Source organism: Puma concolor, chromosome B3 (genome assembly GCF_028749965.1).
Source record: "Puma concolor isolate L17-30 chromosome B3, mPumCon1.1.hap2, whole genome shotgun sequence".
Lineage (NCBI taxonomy): Eukaryota > Metazoa > Chordata > Mammalia > Carnivora > Felidae > Puma > Puma concolor.
Window position 1 is genome coordinate 143,246,480 of NC_141672.1, and position 22,854 is coordinate 143,269,333.

The 22,854-nt window shown below is 48.3% G+C and overlaps 1 protein-coding gene across 2 annotated transcripts in view; it reads left to right on the forward strand.

The window, feature by feature from the left end:
• TICRR (TOPBP1 interacting checkpoint and replication regulator) overlaps positions 1-22,854 on the forward strand; it is a 114,879-nt gene that overhangs the window by 17,305 nt on the left and 74,720 nt on the right. Inside the window, exons 2-8 of one of the 2 annotated variants that reach the window (XM_086711521.1) lie at positions 396-503; positions 2,174-2,345; positions 3,449-3,556; positions 8,135-8,215; positions 10,766-10,875; positions 14,744-15,215; positions 17,219-17,327. The gene's annotated coding sequence lies outside the window, so the exon portion shown is untranslated. Of the gene's footprint in view, positions 1-93; positions 504-2,173; positions 2,346-3,448; positions 3,557-8,134; positions 8,216-10,765; positions 10,876-14,743; positions 15,216-17,218; positions 17,328-22,854 lie in introns of those variants that run through there. The other variant, XM_086711520.1, reaches the window with a different exon arrangement.

Genomic DNA, 22,854 nt, shown 5'->3' on the forward strand with positions numbered 1-22,854 from the left:
GAGGCTTATAAGATCCGGGCAGGGGCGGGGCGGCCGCGTGGGGTGGCGGAGCAGCTGACCCGGGTGCCGCCCGCGCGCTCGCCCAACCGGCAAGGGGAGCCTCGGGCTCGGGGCTCGCCTGCCCCCGGGAGCCCCCGCAGCTCCCGGCGTCGGGACCGGGGGCACAGCGGCAGGGGGCGAGGGAGGTGGGCAGGGGCCCAGGAGCCCCGACCTCTGCGCATCCCATCGGTACCGCGCAGCGTGCCTTTCCCCTTTTGGTCCTGGGACCCGAGGCAGAAAAAGCCGGATTATCTGCCTCCCCCGCCCCCAAGAGAAACAGAGAGGAATTCCTAGATCGTGATCGTGATCACCGCCATCACCACCGTCCCTTTTTTTTTTTTTTTTCCTGGTCACAGAAGTCATGTAGGGTCCATGAAAAACCAGGAAAGTCTAAGAACTGGCCTACACCACAGAAGCCTGGAGAGCCGTGACAACTCAGTGCTGAGCGTGTGGTACCACGGAAGGTATCCTGGAACAGAGAGAGGACGTTAATGGGAAAAATGGGGAAATCCTCAGAGAGTCTGAAGTTTAGCTGATAGCATTGGGCCCATGTGGGTTTCGTGGTTGTGACGGATGTACTGTGGGTAGTTAAGACGTTGGCAGGGGAAACTGCGTTCGTGGTATAGGGGAACTCTGTACTATCTTTGCAGCTTTTCTGTAAAGCTAAAATTATTCCTGAAAAAAAGGGGGGGGGGCATGGGGCGCCTGGGTGGCTCTGTTGGTTAGGAGTCAGACTGGCTTCAGGTCATGATCTCAAAGTTTGTGCATCCGAGCCCCGCGTTGGGCTCTGTGCTGACAGCTCAGATTCTGTGTCTCCCTCTCTCTCTGCTCCTCCTCTGCTCGCGCTCTGTCTCTCTCTCTCAAAAATAGATAAACTTAAAACAATTTTTTAATAAAAAAAGGAAAAAAGGGTATTAAGAAAAAATATGTAAAAGATGATCAGAACAGTTAAGTTTTTCACAAGTTCGTTAAGCTTGATCGGGAATGGTCTGTTGGTCAATGTGTGTGATCTTGACATGAGTAAACCATAGAATTTAGGTCAAACCTATGCTTAGTCCATACTTTGTCAAAATCAATGTGATTTTCTAATTTTTCTTTAAAAAGGTAACACAAGTATACTGTAGAGATTTTAGAAAATACGGAAAGCACATGGGGCGCCTGGGTGGGTCAATCGGTTGAGCGCGTGACTTCAGCTCAGGTCATGATCTCACGGCTCGTGAGTTGGAGCCCTGCATCGGGCTCTGTGCTGATGGCTCAGAGCCTGGAGCCTGCTTCAGATTCTGTGTCTCCCTCTCTCTTCACCCCTCACCCACTCACGCTTTGCCTCTGTCTCTCAAAAATAAATAAATATTAACAAAATTCAAAAAAAAGTACAGAAAACACAAAGAAAAAAACAAGAAAACCACCTGTAATTCCTCCACTAGAGGCAGCACCAATATGAGAGAAAGAGGGAGAGATTCATACTGTAATATTGACATATAGCTGCTTTATTCACTTAATATTTTGTAAACATCTTCTCATATCCTTGTTATTTGACATCTTTCTTTTTTTTTTTTAACGTTTATTTATTTTTGAAAGAGAGAGAGAGAGCATAAGCAGGAGAGGGGCGGAGAGAGAGGGAGATACAGAATCTGAAGTAGGCTCCAGGCTCTGAGCTGTCAGCACGGAGCCTGACGTGGGACTCGAACTCACGAACGGTGAGATCATGACCTGATTCGAAGGTGGATGCTCAACCGACTGAGCCACCCAGGCGCCCCTAAACCTTTTAGATGTGCTCTAATTCTCAGTGGAACCCTTGCAAGGTAGATAACGGAGCTCCACCCTACAGATGAAACTGAGTTGAGATTCAAACTCGGGGCTGTCCTATGTCACCACTCCATGCTGCTTGCCTCCTCTGGGCAGGGCAGAAGGAGGCTTTGGTTGCAGATACGTGCACCCACTGCTGCAGAGAAAGACGTCTAAGTGCACAGCAAAGGAAGACCGGAGGGCAGGAGGCAAGGGCTGGGGAAGTTTGGAGATGAAGTCGGTGGGGGCACAAGTTTCCTCTGGAGTCACCCATTTTCTGGGGCGGGGGGCCATGAGCTCCTGTAAGCCAGGGATATGTCTTACGTACAACCCTTTTCCCTTCCCACAGCGCAGTGAGGATGCAGAGGAAGAAGGATGAAAGAAGGGGAGAAGAATATTCTTTGAGTACCACCTGTGTTCCAGGCACTGTTCTAGGTGCTGGGAGGTCAGTCGTTGTCCACATGGAAGTTGCTGGGGGGGAGGGGCTGCCTGACAATAGCAAACCAATAGAGAAGTACACGGTAGGTGTGAGGGTGACAGGTGCACGCAGGAAAAGAAAATGGAGAGTGGGAGAGAGAGGGCTGGGAGCGTGATGTAAACAAAGTGGCCTGGGAAGGTCACATTGGGGGGGAGGGAGGGAGAGAGAAGGGACAGAGAGAGGACGGGAAAGGGGGAGAAAGGGAAGGAGGGAGGAAGGAAGATAGAGAAAGAAAGAGAAGATTCTTCCGCAGGCTCTAGTCCCACCTTGCCCCTGACCTGTAGGCCCCTGACCTTCAGGCATGACCCCTCAGCAGCATTTTGATGCGGCCGCACTTTCCAGAGCATCTGCCCCCTTGGTCTTGGTGGTGACTGAGCTCTCAGTTTCCCCCGAATGGCCAGGAGTTTTATTGCTGGTGCCCCTGGCCGGTGGGGGGGGGGGGGGGGTGGAATGGCTCTCAGAAACCTAGAAAAAAAAAAATCTCCTCCCAGAACATTTTCTCTCCAGCTACCAAGATAAGGCCAGGCCAGCAGGCTGCCCCACCTCGGATGAGGCTGGTTCTCTGCAGAGTGTCTATGCTCCCTGGGTGATGGGGGCGCTGCGGCTGGGGCAGAAAGACAGCAGCTCTCTCCTCCGGGCCCCTTTCCACTTCCTCCTATCCTCAGTCTCCACTTCATTCATTCATTCACTGATCTTTCTTCCTAGCACTGGCCTCACATTATCTGTTCCTAGGCCAGAATGTCAATCCCCAGGGGCAAGGGCCCCTAGAAGACAGCCTGGCTCAAGACGGTTGCTCATTAATGATTTTTTGAATGAGTGAATGAATGAATGAGCTTAATTTATTCAGCAATCAAGCATGTACAGAGCACCTACTGCATACACAGCTCAGCATCAGGTGCAAATAGCCTCACAAAGACACCCCCTAGTTTGTACTATGCGAGAGGAGGCACGAGGTGACTTGCCCCCGTAGTTAAAGCAGAATCAAGGACATTCTCGTGTAGTTGAGGAGAGCCTGGTGGGCACTGCAGTGATCAGGGTGGGCTTCATGGAATAGGCAGACCGGTCTAGGATTTGCAGAGTGCACAGGAGGTAGACCTTTCCTTCTCTGACCTCTGGCTTTTCTTCTCTCGCCTGCCCCCCATCCAGATGATTCCAGGCCACATCCCCATCCTGACCTGGTACTTCCTGTGACCACCAACAGGCTGGAATTCTGGGCTCATCCCAAGACCAGGGTTCAAGAAACTGGCTGCTCAGGTCTGTCGGGCCAGAAAGGGGTTTGCCAGAGAAGCTAGCCACTTCCTCCTAAAATGTGGGTGACCTGACCAGAGGGGATGACAGATGGGGATGACAAATTGGGATGGTTCCCTCCCCAGCTGGAGAGGCAGGGCATAGCAGCTACATGGGCTGGCAGGGCTGGAGGCGGGGTGGGTGGTGGTGGTGTGGTTTGGGGCAGAGGTGATTCAGATTGTCCTGTTTGGGGTCAGGGTGTCCCTGTCCCAGGCACGGTGGCCTCTGCTGTCCCTGCACAGGAGAGGGAGCTATGCAGAGACAGTCACTGTCATTGCCCTTCCCTGTGCCCATCCCTCTGGGCAGATGGTCACAGCACCTTTGGCAGCTTTGGCCTCGGTCCCACGTCCAGCCTGAGGTTGCGGCAAGGGCACCAGCAGCCCAGGACTCATGAGTTCTTGGGGCCGGTCCCAGTCCCACAGATTCGCTGGTGCACACGGCCCGTCCGGGCCTTGTTGGCTCGGTCTGCAAATGGGTGCCTCCGTGTCTGTCCTGCTCTCTGCTCCCACCTGCTGTCATGCTCACAGCACAGCACCCGGGTGCTTAGCGCCTCGGCCCAGAAGTTCAAAGGGGACGGGTCCTGAGAGCTGCCACCTGGGTGTACTTGGGCAAGCGGCTTCACCACTCTGTGACTCCATTCTCCCACCCACACAGTGGTGTGCCAGCAGCCTCCCAGGGTGGTTAGGTCTGAATGACTCTAAGGCTTTCACACGATGCTTTTCACACAGTGTGGCAGGTGCTCTCCGATGCCATGGGAAATGAATGGGAAAGTCCCTTGCGAGTCATAGGGTCATAAATATAACCAGGGGTGGCTTCTTGGATGGCGGATGATGGCATAGTTCTTTGGTGCTCTTTGAAAAGCCTGCCCCCCTCCCCCGCCCCCCACCCACCCCCGAGAGCGAGCGCCACGCCCTCCCTGGAATCACGGGGCTCTGGGAGCGCGGTTTGGAGCCCCGGGAAGCAGTTCTGGCCACTCATCCTCTTTCTTCATTCCCTTAGAGCCTCAGACTGTACCACCACCCCACGCCCATGGGGAGGTCTCCCGTGTGGCCAGCCTGCCGGGAAGGGACAGGATTCAGGCCTTTCTGCAAAGTTCTCTCCTCTGTGACCTCTTGTGGGATCGAAAGTAAGGCCACCAATAGTGGGAAACTAGACATCTCACTCACTCGGCCTGGAGGGCTACTCCGACAAGGACACAGCATGTCGTCCGTGCTACGCCTGCTAAAAACACTTACCGTCAATTTAATCACGTGGAAACAGCAGACAGACCCAAATCGAGGGACGTCCTACAAGACGACTGGCCTGGGTTCTTCTTCTTTTTTTTTTTTTTAAATATTTATTTATTTGTGAGAGAGAATCAGATCATAAGCAGGGAGGGGGAGCAGAGAGAGAGGGAGACACAGAATCCGGGAGCAGGCTTCAGGCTGTGAGCTGTGAGCACAGAGCCCGACGTGGGGCTTGAACCCACGAACCGTGAGATCTTGACCTGAGCTGTAGTGTGCACGTATGCGTACAGAGAGAGGGGGCCAAAGTGGTGGATCCAGGTGAAGGGCACATGCATGTGCATTGTACTAATTCTTGTAACTTTTCTGTAGGCTTGCAAATTTGTAAACAAGAAGTTTGGAGGAAAGCCCTGCGGGGCTGTCATTGGAAGTCTCCAGTGTGCCTCCCCAAGGCCTGGGGCGCAAGCCCGGAGTCATAGGCTCAAGGGGAGTCTCCCACACACCCTCTGCCTGATTACAGTTCACACTCCGCATGCCCCACGGGGCCCTCTGTGTTCCCTACGGTCTAGAGGCCAGCACATATGTATTCAGCACCCACCCCCTGCCAGCACCCACTCCCTCCCTCCCTAGACGAGGCGCGGACACCTGAAGACGGGGTCCCTGTGTTTCCAGTGCACATGGTTCATGGGAGTCAGCTCGCATCACTGAAGAGTCTGTTGTGGCTACAGGACCCAAAGACTCACAGCCAGATTGCAGGGGTCCAGGGCAAGGCGGAAGCAGACGTTGTCACGGCGGCAGCTCTGTGAACTGGGAGCTCCGGGTGTTACAGTGTCACCTCCTCACAGTGGCTGACCACGCGGGAGGGATGTTCTGCTCGTGTGTTTGTCTGATGCTGGTGCCGATAGCACCCTCCGCTCCTAGTTGAAACAACTGGAGATGTCTCCAGATGTTGCCAGACAATGGGGCGGAGCACCTACGCGCTGAAAAGGCAGCTCTCGGCCCAGCCCTGCTCCTGGCCGGAGCGCCGTGCCCCTGCTCCGGAGGTGAGCAGGTGGCTAAGCCCTGCGTGAGCCCTCTACTACCTCTGCAGGTTCCTCCTGCAGAGCAGGGCTGGGGGTGGGAGGGCTGGATGTGGCTTCTGTCCTCCCGCTGCCCTTGCCTCCGCAGCTGCGCTGGCTGCTCTCCGTGGGGAGTCCAGTGCGTGGCAGCCCCACCGGGACAGACGAGACAGACGGAGACAGGCCGAGCCCTGTTCATCACCCTCGGCCTCCTGGGGGAGGTCTCCCAGGCCGGCGCCCCAGGGGCCCCAACGTGCAATGTGCTTTGAGGAGTGCCAGTGGCCTCAGGGTTCCTGGCCAGGCCTGGCCTTCCAGACAGTGAGAGGAAGGGAGAGATCTTGCACGGGGTCGACCCCTCCGTCCCCACGGGGGCGGCTGGAGTTCTCTCTGCGGCCTAAATGGAGGTACTGCTCTCCAGACAATTTTAAATAGTCCCCGAGTCCTGGGACAGCCAGGCCTCTGGGAATTTGCCATTAGCACTAAAGTGCGGCCAGAATGCAGTGGTGTGGCCAAACCGGAGTGCTGACCTGGACCCCGGGCTTCCCCTAAACCAGCCGCTGAAACGTCAACACTCTTCTAATGGGGACCCTCCAGAACCTCCTCTCCACTCCCACCACCTCCTCCAACACCCCCCCCCTTTGCTGCTACCCTGATGGTTAGATATTTTGACCACCTCCTCTTTGCTCACTTTATCATCCAACACATTTATTGCAAACCTATCATGAGCCAGGTCCTATGCTGGGTGCTGCTCTCGATGTTTTCCTGAGCCCCCAGGGGAGAGAGACATCCGCATGCCTTAATATAGTATGGCAGGTGCAAAGACAGAGGCCTGTAGAGAAAAGACAGAGGCCTATAGAGAGCCTCCTGGGGGCACCATTGGAGGTGGCAAGTGTCTGTGGTGGAGTCTCAGAGGAGTTATACATACTGGGTCTTGAAGGATGAATGGAGGTTCATAGAAAGACAAGGGAAGGGAATTCTAGGAAAAGGGACCTGCATGTGCAAAAGCACAGAGGTGATCCATAGGATGTGGAGAGAAAATATTAGAACTTGTATTTATATTCCTTTTTAGTCTCATACTTCTATTTTATAGACATTTAATGGTGGGCCTAACATATTATATATTTATGGTTTATTTTTAATACACATATTCTGAGTTGTACATCCCCACATTTTTTACTGATGCATAATCCAAATTGTTGCCAAGCCTGGTTTAGGACAGGTTGTCTTTGGACATGTAAATGTCCAAGAGGCAATATCTATTCTTGGAGCTAGACATGGGTGTGGGTCAGGGAGATAGCCTTGGGTGCTGGGTGGGGAGGAAGAGGAAAAGGTTTAGACTGAGTGGAACAGAGCGGGGTGGAGGAGGAAACCAGTGGTTCTTAGCCTGGCTGCTCTTTGAATCACCTAAGGAGCTTTTAAAAAGTGCTCACACCCAACTCCTTTGATTTATCATCCTCTTTCAAATTCCCCGAGTAATTCCAGTTGTAACCAGGAGTTGAGAACCACTGCCCTCTAGATCAGGTTTCTTCAAACTTTCGTGCTTGTGCACCCCCTAAAAGGATTCTGGAAAACGACATATTCTCATATTTTTAAATTGACATCTAAATTTTTGGTCACAATCTTTTTAAGTTTATTTTTGTTTATTTTGGGAGAGACAGAGACAGCACGAGGTGGGGAGGGGCAGAGAGAGAGAGAGAGAGAGAGGGAGGCAGAGAATCCGAAGCAGGCTCTACACTGTCAATGCAGAGCCCGATGCGGGGCTCCAACTCACAAAACTGTGAGATCGTGACCTGAGCTGAAACTAAGAATTGGATGCTTAACCGACCGAGCCACCCAGGCGCCCCCTAAGCATAATTTTAATAGCTGCAAAAATATCGTTTCCTGCATGTTGTATATATTTTCTTCAGAACCTCAGAGTTACAAATTTGGTTGATTTAATTTATGGGAAAGTTCTGCCATATAAACGAATTGGCAAAGCCAGAATTCATTGTCAAACCAGTCAACCCAGTTAGACTATCTGTCCAAGGAAAATCTGGATACAGTTTTCACTTCAAACAGATGTATTAATGCATAGGCTGGTGACAACCATCTCACTTCCATATTCTAATTCTAAGCTAAATAGATGCCTCATCACCTAGAATTTGTCCCTTTGATGGAATAAGATGCTGCCCCTTTAATATTTACGGCTGATGTTCAGTGTGCTTTTTTGAAGGGGTCTCTCCCTCAGGAGCGCATACGTTCTAATTGCCCCTTTGTTTATTTAGGTCCCCAGTGGTTTGCACACATCTAGATGATGCACCATGGTCAGACTGGGGTGGAGTGAAAAGGGAACCCTACTTGGAAAGGTAAGTGAGAGAACAAAGGAAAACTGGCTTGATGTTTGATGACAGAGGCAAATAGATTCATTAAATAAAATGAAAACAAAATAAAAAATAAAATTTAAAAAATTAAAAAAAATAAAATAAATTTTTTTAACGTTTATTTATTTTTGAGACAGAGAGAGACAGAGCATGAACGGGGGAGGGTCAGAAAGAGAAGGAGACACAGAATCCCAAACAGGCTCCAGGCTCTGAGCTGTCAGCACAGAGCCCGACACGGGGCTCGAACTCACGGACCACGAGATCATGACCTGAGCCGAAGTCGGACGCCCAACTGACTGAGCCACCCAGGTGCCCCACAAATAGATTCATTTTAGAAAGGAGGACCTAGGGGCACCTGGGTGGCTAAGTCAGTTAAGCGTCTGACTTAGGCTCAGGTCACGATCTCACGGTTTGTGGGTTTGAGCCCCGCATCGGGGTCTGTGCTGATAGCTCGGAGCCTGGAGCCTGCTTTGGATTCTGTATCTCCCTCTCTCTCTGCCTTTCCTCCACTCGTGCTCTGTCTCTCTCTGTCTCTCAAAAAAAAAAAAATAAATAAATAAACAAACATTAAAAAAAGTTTAAAAAATAAAATAAAATAAAGAAAGGAGGACCTAGGGAGGTTGAGGATCTAGAAAGTGGTATCTTTAAAATTGTTCATGGTAAAAAAAACAAAAAACAAAAAAAACAAAACAAAAAAAAACCAACAAAAAAATTGTTCATGGTAAAAAAAAAAAAAGAATTGTTCATGGTAAAAAACAAACAAACAAACAAACAAACCAAAATTGTTCATGGTAGATCCATACATATATGGTATAGAATTGCTTCTGCAATTCTGTGGGGAACACAAAGTTTTTATGCCTACTCCGAAGGGGAAAAAAAGTGAGCTCTGATCCCTTCCTCATCCCATAAACATTAGTTCAAGAAGGACCACAGACCTAAATGTGAAAACTAAACCAATAAAGCTTCTGGAAGTAAACACAGGAGGGAATCTTCACAAAGATCTTTTGAGCAGGACATAAAGAGCACTTTTTTAATTGGTAAATTGGACTTCATTAAAATAAAAACCTCTGTTTATCAAAAAAATGCCATTAAGAGACTAACAGGGCAAGAGAAGACTTTCACAATATATACCTTAGACAAAGGACTTGTGTCCTTAATATGTAAAGATCTCTTTCAAATCAGTAAGAAAAGGAAAACCAAACAAACAAAAATGTGGGCAAAAGTCTTGAAAAAGAGGCTATGTAAAGGGCTTGTAAGCATATGACAAGGCTCTCAACACAATTAGTCCTCAGGGAAACGCAAAATAAAACCTCAGTGAGATTCTATAATACTCATCAGAATGACTCAAATTGAAGCAATCAGCAATAAGAAAAGCTGTCAAGGATGTGGAGCATCGGGGAGCGCTCATGCCTTGCCCGAGGGGAGAGGGTGCAGCCAATAAGGGAGTATGTTGTTGCAGAGAATTTAGGACAGAATGAAAATGACTAAAAGTCAGTCTGTTTTGGGGGATCCTGGCGGGCTCAGTCAGTAGACCATGGGACTCTTGATCTCAGGATCATGAGTTTGAACTCCACGTTAGGGGTGGAGTTTACTTAAAAAAAAAAAGTCAATCTGCTTTTTATTATCTGTGCACCAGGACCAGCAATGCCAAAAGATGATAAAATGTGCCCCCCCCCCCCCACATCTTTTTTGGTCTAAGTTCTAAACAATTGCTATAATTACCATTATTTGTTTATTTTTGAGAGAGAGAGAGAGAGAGAGAGAAACCACACGTGGGGGAGGGGCAGAGAGAGAGGGAAAGAGAGAGAGAATCCCAAGCAGGCTCCACGCTGTTAGCGTGGAGCCCAATGTGGGGCTCAAACCCACAAAACCATGAGATCATGACCTGAGCTGAAGTCGGATGCTTCACTGACGGCACCACTGAGTTTTAAAAATGGTCTCAAATTAACATATTTACAGCATGCAAATGAATGCTTCCGTAAGCATTGCATTCTTTATGGAAGTTAATTTAAAGGATGTCTGGTTATGCACTTGGCCCCCGAGACACATGGGCTTTGTGCATTTATGTATTTATTTAATGACACTTTTTCTTTTGATTGTGGTCAAATATGTGCAATCTACAATTTGCCATTGAAAACCAAAATTGTGTTTGAACGTACAATTCAGCGACATTAATTACATTTGTGCAACCATCACCATCCTCCACCTCCAGATTTTTTCATCTTCCCAAACGGAAGCTCTACCCATGAAACACTAACCCCCCACCTCCCCTCCCCCTGTCCCTTGGTAACCTCTCATATACTGTCTGTCTCTATGACCTTGTCGACTCGAGGTACCTGGTATGAGAGGAATCCTACAGGATTGGTCCTCTTGTGTCTGGTTTATTTCACTTAGTACAAGGTTTTCCAGGTTCCTCCATGTTATCACATGGATGATGACTTTATTCCTTTTTATGGCTGAGTCATATTCCATTGTACCTGCATTCATTTTGAGGATCATTTTCCTAAAGGTTGGGAACCATTCAGTCCTTTTCAGATTACAGTTCCTGTCTCCAGTCCCCATGGTATGACAGACTCCTGCACTTGACTGTGTATTTGAAATAAGGGTAGCAGCATGATTTTAAAGACAAAGAAGCAGAACCTAAGGTACTTTAGTTCTTTCACTTTATGGGATTACTGGCATTTTTGTGTTTAAAATTGAGAACGGTAAAACAGAGTATAAACTGATAAAAGTTTTGGTCTTCTTTTTAAAAAGTTAACACACTTTAGGAAAGAGCCGAAATGTCCATCGATGGATGAATGGGTAAAGAAGACGTGATATATATATATATATATAATGGAATATTACTCAAAAAGAATGAAATCTTGCCATTTGCAACAGCATGGATGGAACTAGAGCATATTATGCTAAGCAAAATTAGTCAAGAGAGAGACAAATATCACATGACTTCCCTCATATGTGGAACTTAAGATACAAAACAGGTGAACATAAGGGAAGGGAAGCAAAACTAATATAACAACTGGGGCAAAACACAAGAGACTCTTGAATACAGAGAACAAACTGAGGGTTTCTGGAGGGGCTGTGGGTGGTGGGATGGGCTAAATGGGCAAGGGGCATTGAGGAGGGCATTGAGGAGGGGATGAGTCAATGATTTCTAGTCCAGAAATCATTACTGCACTATATGCTAACTAACTTGGATGTAAATTTAAAAAATAATCATAATAAAAAATAAGTAATTAAAAAGTTAACATACTTTAAAAGTATTAATCCTTTTTTGGGTATGGTAATATTTTCTTTTCATTTTTTTGCCAGTGTGATTACATGTACATGAAGTACAATAAAATAAAATATCACTGTCTCCTTTCTTGCCATTATTATTAGTATTATCAATTTCATTATTATTGCTGAAGACAATTTTGCTGTATCGAGGGCTGGGAGCATTACAGAGGATCTAGTCCATGGGGCACCTGAGTGGCTCAGTTGGTTGAGCATCTGACTCTTGATTTCAGCTCAGGTCATGATCCCAGGGTTGTGGGATTGAGTCCCACATCGGGCTGTGTGCTGAGCATGAAGCCTGTTTAAGATTCCCTCTCTCTCTCTCTCTCTCTCTCTCTCTCTCTCTCCCTCTCCCTCCCTGTCTATCTCTTCCTCTGCCCCCTCCCCTATTCCCACTTGCTCTCTTCCTAAAAAAAAAAAAAAAAAAAAAAAAAAAAAAAATTCATTCCAAGGGTCAGATACTCTAGGTTCACCACTAGATATACTCCAGAGAAATGAGCGTAAATGTCCACCAAAGACAAGAATGTTCAGAGCAACTTCATTCACAAAAATGTCAAACCGTAGATAACTCAAATGCCCATCCATCACTCAGGGAATAGATAAACAAGTTGCGGATTATTCACACAATGGAATACTGTGCAGAAATAAAAACTCAGTAACTACTGACACATGCAGTCAACCTGGATGGCTCTCACAAACAAATGAAAGAAGTCAGGAGCCAGAGTACGTGCTCTACGACTCCATTTACATACATTTTGAAGACAGGCAAAGATTTTTTAAGGTTTTATCTAAATTCCTGTTAGCACACAGTGCGAGTGATGCGACAGTTCCCCTACATCACCCCATGCTCATCGCGACAAGTGCCCTCTGTAGTCCCCATCCCGTTTCCCCCATCCCCCACCCCCCTCCCCTCACGTAACCGGCAGTTTGTTCTCTATAGTTAAGAATCTGTTTCTTGGTTTGCCGTTCTCTCTCTTTTGTTCCCCTTTGCTCATTTGTTTTGTTCCTTAAATTCCACATATGAGTGAAATCAAATGGTATATGTCTTTCTCTGACTGACTTATTTTGCCTAGCATAACACTCTAGTTCCACCCATGTTGTTGCAAATGGCAAGATTTCATTCTTTTTATGGCTGAATAAAAAAATATATGTAATATTCCACATTATACACACACACACACACATATATCATATCTTCTTTATCCATTCATCTATTGATGGATATTTGGGCTGCTTCCAGAATTTGGCTATTATAAATAATGCACACACGCACACACACGCACACACACACACATACACAGGCGTGCATATATCCCTTCGAATTAGTATTTTTGTAGATACCCAGTAGGGTGAGTGCTGGGTCATAGGGTAGTTCTATTTTTAACGTTTTGAGGAACCTCCATACTGTTTTCCAGAGTGGCTGCACCAGTTTGCATTCCCACCAACAGTGCACGAGGGTTCCCCTTTCTCCACATCCACACCAACACCTGTTGTTTGTGGTGTTGTTGATTTTAGCTATTCTGACAGGTGTGAGGTGATCTCTCAGTGTGGTTTTGATTTGCATTTCCCTGATGATGAGTGATGTTGAGCATCTTTTCATGTGTCTGTTGGTCATCCACATGTCTTCTTTGGAGAAATGTCTGTTCACGTCTTCTGCCCATTTTTTTTAAAACAAGTTTATCTTTGAGAGAGAGAGAGTGTGCGTGCATGAGCAGGCAGGGAAGGGGGAGAGAGAGAGGGAGACAGAGAACCTCAAGCGTGCCCATTTTTTAATTGAATTATTCATTTTTGGGGTGTTGAGTTTCATAAGTTCTTTATGTATTTTGGATATTAACCCTTGATCAGGTATGTCATTTGCAAATATCTTCTCCCATTCTGTATGTTGCCTTTTAGTTTCGTCGATTGTTTCCTTTGCTGTGTAAAGACAGGCAAATTTCATTGATGGTGAAAAATGTCAGGGGAATGGTTATGTTGGCAAGGGGGAGGCAGTTATGGATTGGGGGTGGTGAGTACTCGGATGTACATAATTCTAAAAAGTTATCAGGCTTTACATTTAGGATTAATATATTTCACTGTACGTAAATTATTCCTCAATACAGAAGAAAAAAAATGTAAGCTCCAAAGGGCAGAGATTTTTGTCTGGCTCAACTCTATCCTCAGAGATTAGAGCAGGGCCAGCATATGGTAGCACACAGGAAGTACTGAATGAATGAATGAACTTGAGATTGCTCTTAGCACACCAGCATGTAAGTCTCACAAGGTGACATTTATGGATCTGTCTCCCTAGTTGGTTTCTGGCCTTGGGGATCTGGGACCTGGTGGAGGGGCCATGAGCAGTGAGGCTGGTCTGTGCCTGGGGTTGGGACAGTTTGAAGACCTGGGTATATTCCTCTACCCCCAACTCCCTTTAGGGGAGATTAAGGTGGGCTGGTCTCTGGAGCTGCAGAGCATTCAGGATGCACTCAAGGACTTTGAGATGGGCCATCAGTGATAATAGAATCAAGGAAGGAGAGAAATAAAGGCCCCAAAGCCTTTCACGTTCCCCAACCTTAGATCATACTGTAGACACTGCTTCAGCCCAGGGTCCCGCTGTCTGGCTCGGGTGGGAGGTCTGCCCCGGGGCAACTCTCCCAGATATTTTTGCATCCTTCTCCATGGCGGATGCTCCCTTCTGATTGCCTCCAGCAGCTTCCCTGCCAATCTCTCTCTCTCTCTCCTTTTTTGAGTAGAATTTATTACAATCTTATTTCTTTTTTTTAATGTTTTGTTAATTTTTTGAGAGAGAGAGAGAGAGAGTACGAGCAGAGGAGGGGCAGAGAGAGAGGGAGACACAGAACCTGAAGCAGGCTCCAGGCTCCGAGCTGTCAGCACAGAGCCCGATGCGGGCCTCAAACTCACAAGCCGCGAGATCATGGCCTGAGCCGAAGTTGGACGCTTACCCGACTGAACCACCCAGGCGCCCCTGCAATTTTATTTCTTATCACACAACCATGCATATTTATTTGTTCTCCTTTCTTTAAACAGTTCAATGGGTCTCTTTCCTCTCTCTTGCTCCAAACCTCTTATCCTGATCTCCAGCTGCCATGTCTGGAGTCGCTTTCAAAGGTGACTCATCCTGAAACCAACCTCCCCTATACCTGTGTTCCCATGAAACACCTTTCAAAACCAAGAGAAACATGGGGAGGGCAGTGGCTTTATCCACAAGGGCTAATAACCCCCGACTGGGTCTTTTAACAGCTTATAATCCGAACATGGCAGGTGGATCGGCGTGCCCAGGAGGGGCCCTTGGCAGAAGTGAGAGCAGTGAGAAAGATCTCTGAACACCTTCCTGCTCCCTCCCATCTCGGCTTAATGTGGCTCCAGGAGCTGAGCAGTGACAGAGACCTACCTAATCACACCTGTCCAGCACATGAAGAGCTGTTTGCCAACAGAGCGAGAAGACAAGATTTTAATCTTCATTTTTTAAATCCTTGGGGATAAAGCAAATGACCCTGGATTAAAAGCAGCAGGAAGGATCTGGGCTCCAAATCAGGAAGAATTGCCAAACCGGCAGTGAGAACGCGGAACTTGGGCATGACCCGGCAGGAGCGGTGGGACAGGCCCCTACTGGGAAGTCCTGAGCACAAAGGCAATTCCTGAGTCAGCTGGATTTATGGGCCGAGGCTGAGCCTAACCCTGGAGGGATGGCCTACCACCGTTGCCGGGCCAGGTGAAATACATTGCCAGGGAGTCGGTGGCACGAAGCGTCTAGGGAGTCTGTCCCCACCAAGGAGGGCTTCTGGGCAGGGCTGGTCCTGTGGAGGCCGGTTAGGAAACTGAAGCAACAACAGACTTGCCCAGGAGGGTTGACTCTTGTCCATCTTCTTTCCTGACCAGCTCCTCTGAATCCGTCAGGATTCAGCACAGGTATTACCTGCTCCAGACAGCTCTCTCTCAGGGCTCTGAGCACAAGGCACCCTGGACCCAGCTGTTTCCCTCTCCAGACCGCAGATCCCTTGAGGGGCAACAGTGGGTGATTCATCATCGTGTCTCTCTTGCCTGACAGGGGCTCAGAGATGTGGAGGGAAAGAGGAAGGAATGGAGAGAAAGACAATGGGAGGAGGGAGAGAGGAAGGAAGAGAGAGGCAGGGAAGTAGGAGTGAGAAGGAAGGATGGAGGGCGTAGTGGAAGAAGGAGAAAGGAAGGGAAGAGGGTAGGAGGCAGGGACTTCTGTGCCCAGAACTTACACAGGTACCCAAAGCTCACCCCTGCTCCATAGACAGTTGTTCGTCCATAGCAACAATCCCCCAGGCTTCCCGGAAGCTGGGACCGGGGCTGCTCCGAGGTCCCTCCCTGCACCCCCAGGCCCAGCCCAGGGAGAGGGGCCCCCCAAGCCGGTGGTTGCTGAGCGTCAGAGCTGGGGCTTGCGATGGCACAGGTTACAATGGGGTTTATGGGTGAGGGCGGCCCAGCTCTGGGGGCCGAGGGAGAGTTCAGTGGTGGTGATTGCTCTTAGATCTGGTTCTTGTTCATTTGAAAAAAAATTGTTTTTAATGTTTATTTATTTTTGAGAGAAAGAGCACAAGTCAGGGAAGGGCAGAGAGAGAGGGAGACACAGAATCTGAAGCAGGCTCCAGGCTCTGCTCTGTCAGCACGGAGCCCGACACGGGGCTTGAACTCGCGAACCGCGAGATCACGACCTGAGCAGAGCTCGGACGCTTAACTGACTGAGCCACCCAGGCGCCCCAAGCCCTTGTTCATTTCTACTTGATTCACGTAATTTCCGAGCTGTATTCTTACAGGGAAATGTGCTTTCACTTAATTTAATGTTTTCATAAGGTGACAATAGCAGTCTTGTTCTTTCTGAATATAAAGGAAAGAAAGCACATTATGGCAAATAGAAACAAAGGAAAGAATACAAACATGACCTGAAATCCCAGAGATAACTGTTGTCAACATTTCGTTGCACATCATTCTAGAATGTATATGTATATGTATATGTGCGTGTGTGTGTGTGTGTGTGTGTGTGTGTGTGTGTTAACATGTTTCAATATAGAAAATATTTTTGGAAACAAACAAAACAAACAAAACCCGCCCCCCAGTTTTTTACTGTTAAAAAACAACTTTGGGGAAGGTGCAACAGCCCTCACAGTGTCATTTTTAAAACACACAGACACTGGGTGGCTCAGTCTGTTGAGTGTCCGACTCTTGATCTTGGCTCAGGTCATGGTCTCATGGTTCCTGAGTTCAAGCCCTGCATTGGGCTTCTGCACTGACGGCAGAGAGCAGGACGTGGGGCTTGAACACACAAACCGCGAGATCATGACCTGAGCTGAAGTCGGACGCTCAATGGACTGAGTCACCCAGGAGCCCCAAAATATAATTTTTATTTTTATTTTTTTCCCAAAATATAATTTTCAATTAAAAAAATTTTTTAATGTTTATTTACTTCTGAGAGAGAGAGAGAGAGAGAGAGCGAGTGCAGGAGGGGCCAAGACAGAGGGAGACAGAATCTGAAGCATGTTCCAGGCTCTGAGGTGTCAGCACAGAGCCTGACGTGGGGCTCAAACTCATAAAGTGAACTGTGAGATCATGACCTGAGCCAAAGTTGGATGCCTCACCTACTGAGCCACCCGGGTGCTAGGGATCCCTTACTGTTCAGGCACCGAGGGAGGCTCTGGAGGGGAGAAGGAGCAGTGAACAGGACCCACCCACTTCTTCCCCTCCTGACAGGCTTCGTGGAGAAGCAAAGGAGACGCTCACGCCTTCAGTAAAGAGGGCACGCAGGGCCCCTAAGAGCTAGCCTTCTCCCCGCTTCTGTGGTCCTGAGCAGCCGCTGTGGGTAAGCAGTTCCTGGGTGCTGGTTCCGTGCGGCACACGCCCGGGGAATGGGAAGATGCTTCTCGCAGACAGACCAACTTGTTGGAATCCCCTGCCTCGTCCAGAGTCACCCGGCCTTCCCTGTGCTACACCGCACAGCACACACCTGCCCCCCACACCGGTCAGGCACACGGTGTTTGTACTCCCGTTCTGGAACTCAGGCAAGTTTCACAGTTGTTTTCAGGAGGCTGGAAAAGAGCTTAAAGGTCACCTTGTCTAACCGACCTGGTCTGCTGAGGATGGAATCTTCTCTCTGATCCCCCACACCTCAGGGGACACCTTAGGTGGCAAGAAGAATTTTCTCTCTCAATGTGGCCCACTTATTCTGTAGGAGGCCACTACTCACTGATTCGTTCCATCAAATGGTGTGCATTAAGTGCTATGTACTCAGTGCTTCCTATGCACTAAGAAATAAGCCAGTGAGGGGGCGCCTGGGTGGCTCAGTCGGTGAAGCGTCCGACTTCGGCTCAGGTCATGATCTCACGGTGTGTGAGTTCGAGCCCCACGTCAGGCTCTGTGCTGACGGCTCAGAGCCTGGAGCCTGCTTCGGATTCTGTCTCTGTCTCTCTGCCCCTCCCCTACTTGCTCTCTCTCTCTGTCTCTCTCTCAAATATAAAAAATAAAACATAGAAAAATTAAAAAAAAAAAAAAGGAATCAGTGAGTAAAACACAAAAATCTCCGCTCTTCCGAATCTTACCTTCTAATGATACGGGTTGGGGAGGACAAATGTTAAACAAAGTAGATAAATTATAAAGTGCTAGAGAGTAATACACACTAGAGCAGAAAAAAGGGGGGGGGAATATGCAGGAATGGCTCAGGAATGGCGATTGTCACTAATATTAAAACACTAGTGTTATTATGTGTTAACTAATACATGTTAACTAATAAGTGAGTTTTAGCAGGGTCACGGGATGCAAGGTCAATAAACAAAACTCAAATTTATTTCTATATATTAGCAATAAACAAGAGGAAATTGAAAAAAATTGAAAACATCATTTACAGTAGCAACAGAAAACATGAAATACTTCGGTAGAAATCTAACAAAATATGTGCAAGATATGTGTGCCGAAAACTACAACACATTGGTGAAAGAAACCAAAGAAAGCCCAAAACACGGGGAGATAGACCATGTTCGTGTTTTGGAATCTGGGCTTAATAAAATTCTCCCCGCATGGATCTGTAGATTCAATGCAATTGTGCCAAAAATTCCATCAGCATTTTTTTTTTGTAGAAACTGACAAGCCGATCTTTTTTTTTAAAAAAAGGGAGCTATAGGTTTTTTTTTTTAAGTTTATTTATTTATTTTGAGAGAGAGAGACAGAGAGTGCAAGTGGGGGAGGGGCAGAGAGAGAGGGAGAGAGAGAATCCCAAGCAGGTTGTGCACTGTCAGCCCAGAGCCCCCGGCCGCGGGGGCTCGAACTCATAAACTGAGATCATGACCTGACTAAAATCAAGAGTCAGACGCTTAACTGACTGAGCCACCCAGGCTCGTCCCCTGACAAGCTCATTTTAAAGTTTATTTGGAAAGGCAGTGGAACTAGAATAGCAAAAGAATTACAAATAACAAGTCACTCCTAAGAAGAGTGTTGAGAGTGGAGGTGAGGACTGAGAAGTAAGAGAGGGGAGGTCCGCGGGAGGAAGACTTTCACTGTGTGCCTTTAATACTTTTCCAGTGAATGTGCTGCCTGTTCAAACATGAAACATATAATAATATTAAAAAAAAAAATAGAAGTTCTTGGGGGTGCCTGGGTGGCTCAGTCGGTTAAGCATCCAACTTTGGCTCAGGTCATGATCTCACGGTTTGTGAGTTCGAGCCCTGCATCGGGGTCTGTGCTGACAGCTCAGAGCCTGGAGCCTGCTTTGGATTCTGTGTCTCCCTCTTTTTCTGCCCCTCCCCTGCTCATGCTCTGTCTCTTTCTCCTCAAAAATAAACATTAAAAAAGCGGCTCTAGCAGACTCAAACTCTACAACATGGAGCTTTGATTCAGTGGGTATGACCTAGAGGGAAGCACCAGAAATCAGAGTTCTACTGAGCTTGGCAGGGCACTTACCCTCTGCTAGGCAGGGACCGTAAAATGGGGCCTCTGTTTATGCATACACAGCTCCGGGTGGGTTAGGGAGGTCACCTGCAGAGCACCCAGAAAATCTCTGGGAAGGCCAGACCCTCAAGGCTGCTTGGTCCTCCGGCCCCTCACTGGGTGTGGAGAGTGAGAACGAGTTCTCATGGTCTCTTTAGTCATAAGGCTACAGAGAAGCTTTCCCGGTGGGCAAGTGGGTGGCATTCAGATGTCATGCTAGAATGATCATGTGTCCCATTTGCCCAGGGCAGTCCTGTTTACACCTGCTGTCCTGGTGTAATTATTAATAATGCCCCCTCTCACTCTGTTTTGGGTGATAGCTAGGGTCACCCTAGTGATAGTTCAGGTTTGATCCCCAGAACGAAAGGAAGATGATTCTAAAAGGGCACTGGTCCAGGAGTCAGGAACACAAACTTTTGTCCTGCTGCTGACAAACTGGGGACCTTGGCACATTTTCTCTGGCTGAATTGAAGAGTTTGGATCAGACAGCCCCCTTTTAGCTGGGCAGTTCATGCACGGGAGGTGTGGGTCACAGGGCGGGGGGAGGGGGGTCTGATTCAAGACCTTTCTGAACCCAGACCTAATACAAATAAGTACAAAACAAACAAACAATAATGAAATGAGCCCTCGGCTCAGTTGTCAGGGAAAAGGTTGGACAACTGGGGGACATGGTCAAACCTGGAAGGGACTTTGTGAAGTGTCCCGGAAGAAAGTCTTTCCTGGAGGTTGGACAGGACTTGGTAGGGGGCGAGAAGAAGGGAAGAGAAGGGAAAGAAGAAGAGATTTAGGGGGAGGTTACAGTGCCATAGGATCGGAGAGGGGATGGGAGCGCTTCAGGCTGTAGGTCCTAAAGGTATCAGTCTGTAGGGAGGTGACACTTCTGAGTGCCACCTGGACAGAGTGATGCCTTTGGGCTACTATCTACACGGCTCCGTCCCGTGGGGGCCCATATGCAGCCTGTGAAGAAAGATTTCGAAAACTTCTCTCCCACCTATGACTTAAATTGGCTGAGCCTACTTGCTCCCGCTTTGGGGTGGGTCCCCAGTGTCACACCCAAAGGAAACACCGATCTTACTTAGAATGTCTTTTTATGCGTTTCCTGGAGGCTTTTCTGGACTCGGGATAGGAACAGCAGAAGAGAAATCGTCTCCCCCAGTGTCAGCCAAAACCCTCCTTACCCATCTCTACCCCTCCCTAGACACCCTCTTCTCGGGACAGCTTGACCTCATTTGGATCTCATTCCCTGTAAACTCCAAAGTGGTGGTTCTCAAAGCACGGTTCCCAGACCAGCGGCATCAGCCTCACCTGTAAGCTTGGGGGCACCTGGGTGGCTCGGTCAGTTGAGCATCTGACTCTCGGTTTCAGCTCGGGTCATGATCTCACGGTTCACGGCATCAGGCTCTGTGCTGATGGCATGGAGCCTGCTTGGGATTCTCTCTTTCCCTCGCTCTCCCCTACTTGCGCCCTCTCTCTCTCTCAAAATAAATAAACATTAAAAAGAGAAATGCAAATTATTGGGCCCTGTGGTATCCAGAATCCTGGCTCACATTATTGTTATTTTTTTTTAACGTTTATTTATTTTTGAGACAGAGAGAGACAGAGCATGAATGGGGGGAGGGTCAGAGAGAGAGGGAGACACAGAATCCGAACTGGCTCCAGGCTGTCAGCACAGAGCCCGACGCGGGGCTCGAACTCACGGACCGCGAGATCACGACCTGAGCCGAAGTCGGACGCTTAACCGACTGAGCCACCCAGGCGCCCCTATTGTTATTTTTTTAAAGGGTTCAAATACAATTTATTGTCAAGTTAGCTAACATGCAGTGTGTAGAGTGTGCCCTTGGCTTTGGCGGCCCCCCCATTCTTAATCCCCAGAGTCTGTGAAAATGTTACTTCACGTGGGCTCTCATGCTGATTAAATTAAGGATCTTGACCTGGGGAGATTATCCGGGGTAATTTGAGTGGGCCCAGGACAGCCAAGAGGTTCATTGTAAGTGAAATGGGGAGGCAGGTGTGCTGGGGTCAGGGCAGGAGATGTGATGATGGAGGGCAGGAGGGTGGAGGGAGAGGCCGCAAGCCCAGGAAGGCAGGTGGGCTCCAGAAGCTGGGACAGGTGACGGAGCCGGCCTCCTCCAGAGCCTCCGGAGGGAATGCAGCCCGGTCGGCCCCTTGATTTCAGCCCACCGAGACCCATTTCGAACTCCTGACCTCCAGCACTGTAAGGTAACAGATTTGTGCTGTGTAAGCCATTAAGTTTGTGGTGATTTGCTAAAGCCGCAAGAGGATGGACCTGGAGAGCATTAGGCTTAGAGAAATAAGTCAGAGAAATGGTAGCTGTACCTGCAGGGAGCACGGCAAAATGTGGGGAGTGATTCACTATGTTGTACACTGGAAACTAACATTGTGTGTCTACCTCATTTAAAACAATGCAGCAATCAGAGACTCACGCAGGCTCCATCCCAGACCTGCTGAGTCAGAAACTGCAGGTTGTGTGTTATAAGTTCTTCCAGGGATGCAGAGGTGGGCTCCAGTCTGAGGGCCAGTGCTCCCAAACAATGGTTCTTGGCTTTCATGGCACAGCTGACTTACCTGGGGAGTCTCTTTAAAAAACAAACAAAAAACCCACGAATACCCAGGTCAACCCCCAGAAGTTCTGATTAATTGCTCTGGAGTAGGGCTCAGGCACCCCACTTTCAAGACCTCCGTCTCTGATTCTGGTCCCAGGCCAAAGTTGAGCCCTGGGATTCTTGTCCCCCCTGCCTGCTTCGGCCTCTGCTCCCTCCTGGCCCCTGGGTATTGGTTTTCTCTTCCCCTGCTCTGGGCTGAACAGTCTGTGAGACTTCATCCTGAGACACAGGCTTGCCAGTATTCCTAATTAAAGAAAAAATATATTATATATACATATATAATGTATTATAATTATTATAATGTATTATATATATATACATACACACCTGTCACAAACTCACTAAGCCGTGCAGGGCACAGATTTAGTCACACTCCTAGAAGGAAAAGATCTTGGAGAAGTGTCTGGTCCAGCCACATTCTTCCCAGTTGAGGAAATTGGGGCCCAGAAAGACGACGTGACTAGTCCAAGGTTATACAATGAGCGAGGTTCAAAGCGTGGAACAAAATTCTAGTTTGAGGCCCGCTATCCTTTCCCTTCTTCACACGATGGTCCCCTGACATGGAAACTAGAGGACCCCGGAAAGGAAAGGAGCTGGCTCTTTAAAACCATCCCCCATTTCCAGGCAGAAGGGAGCCTGTGTAGTGAGCAAGCCAAACCCTCTGGAGGTGACCTTGGCTTGGGGGGCAAGGCAGGAGAGATTCTGATGGCCCAAGATAAGGGAGATCTGAGGGGGAGGAGAGGCAGCCAGCTGAGACTAACGCCTAAGGAACAGCTAGCCTGTTCC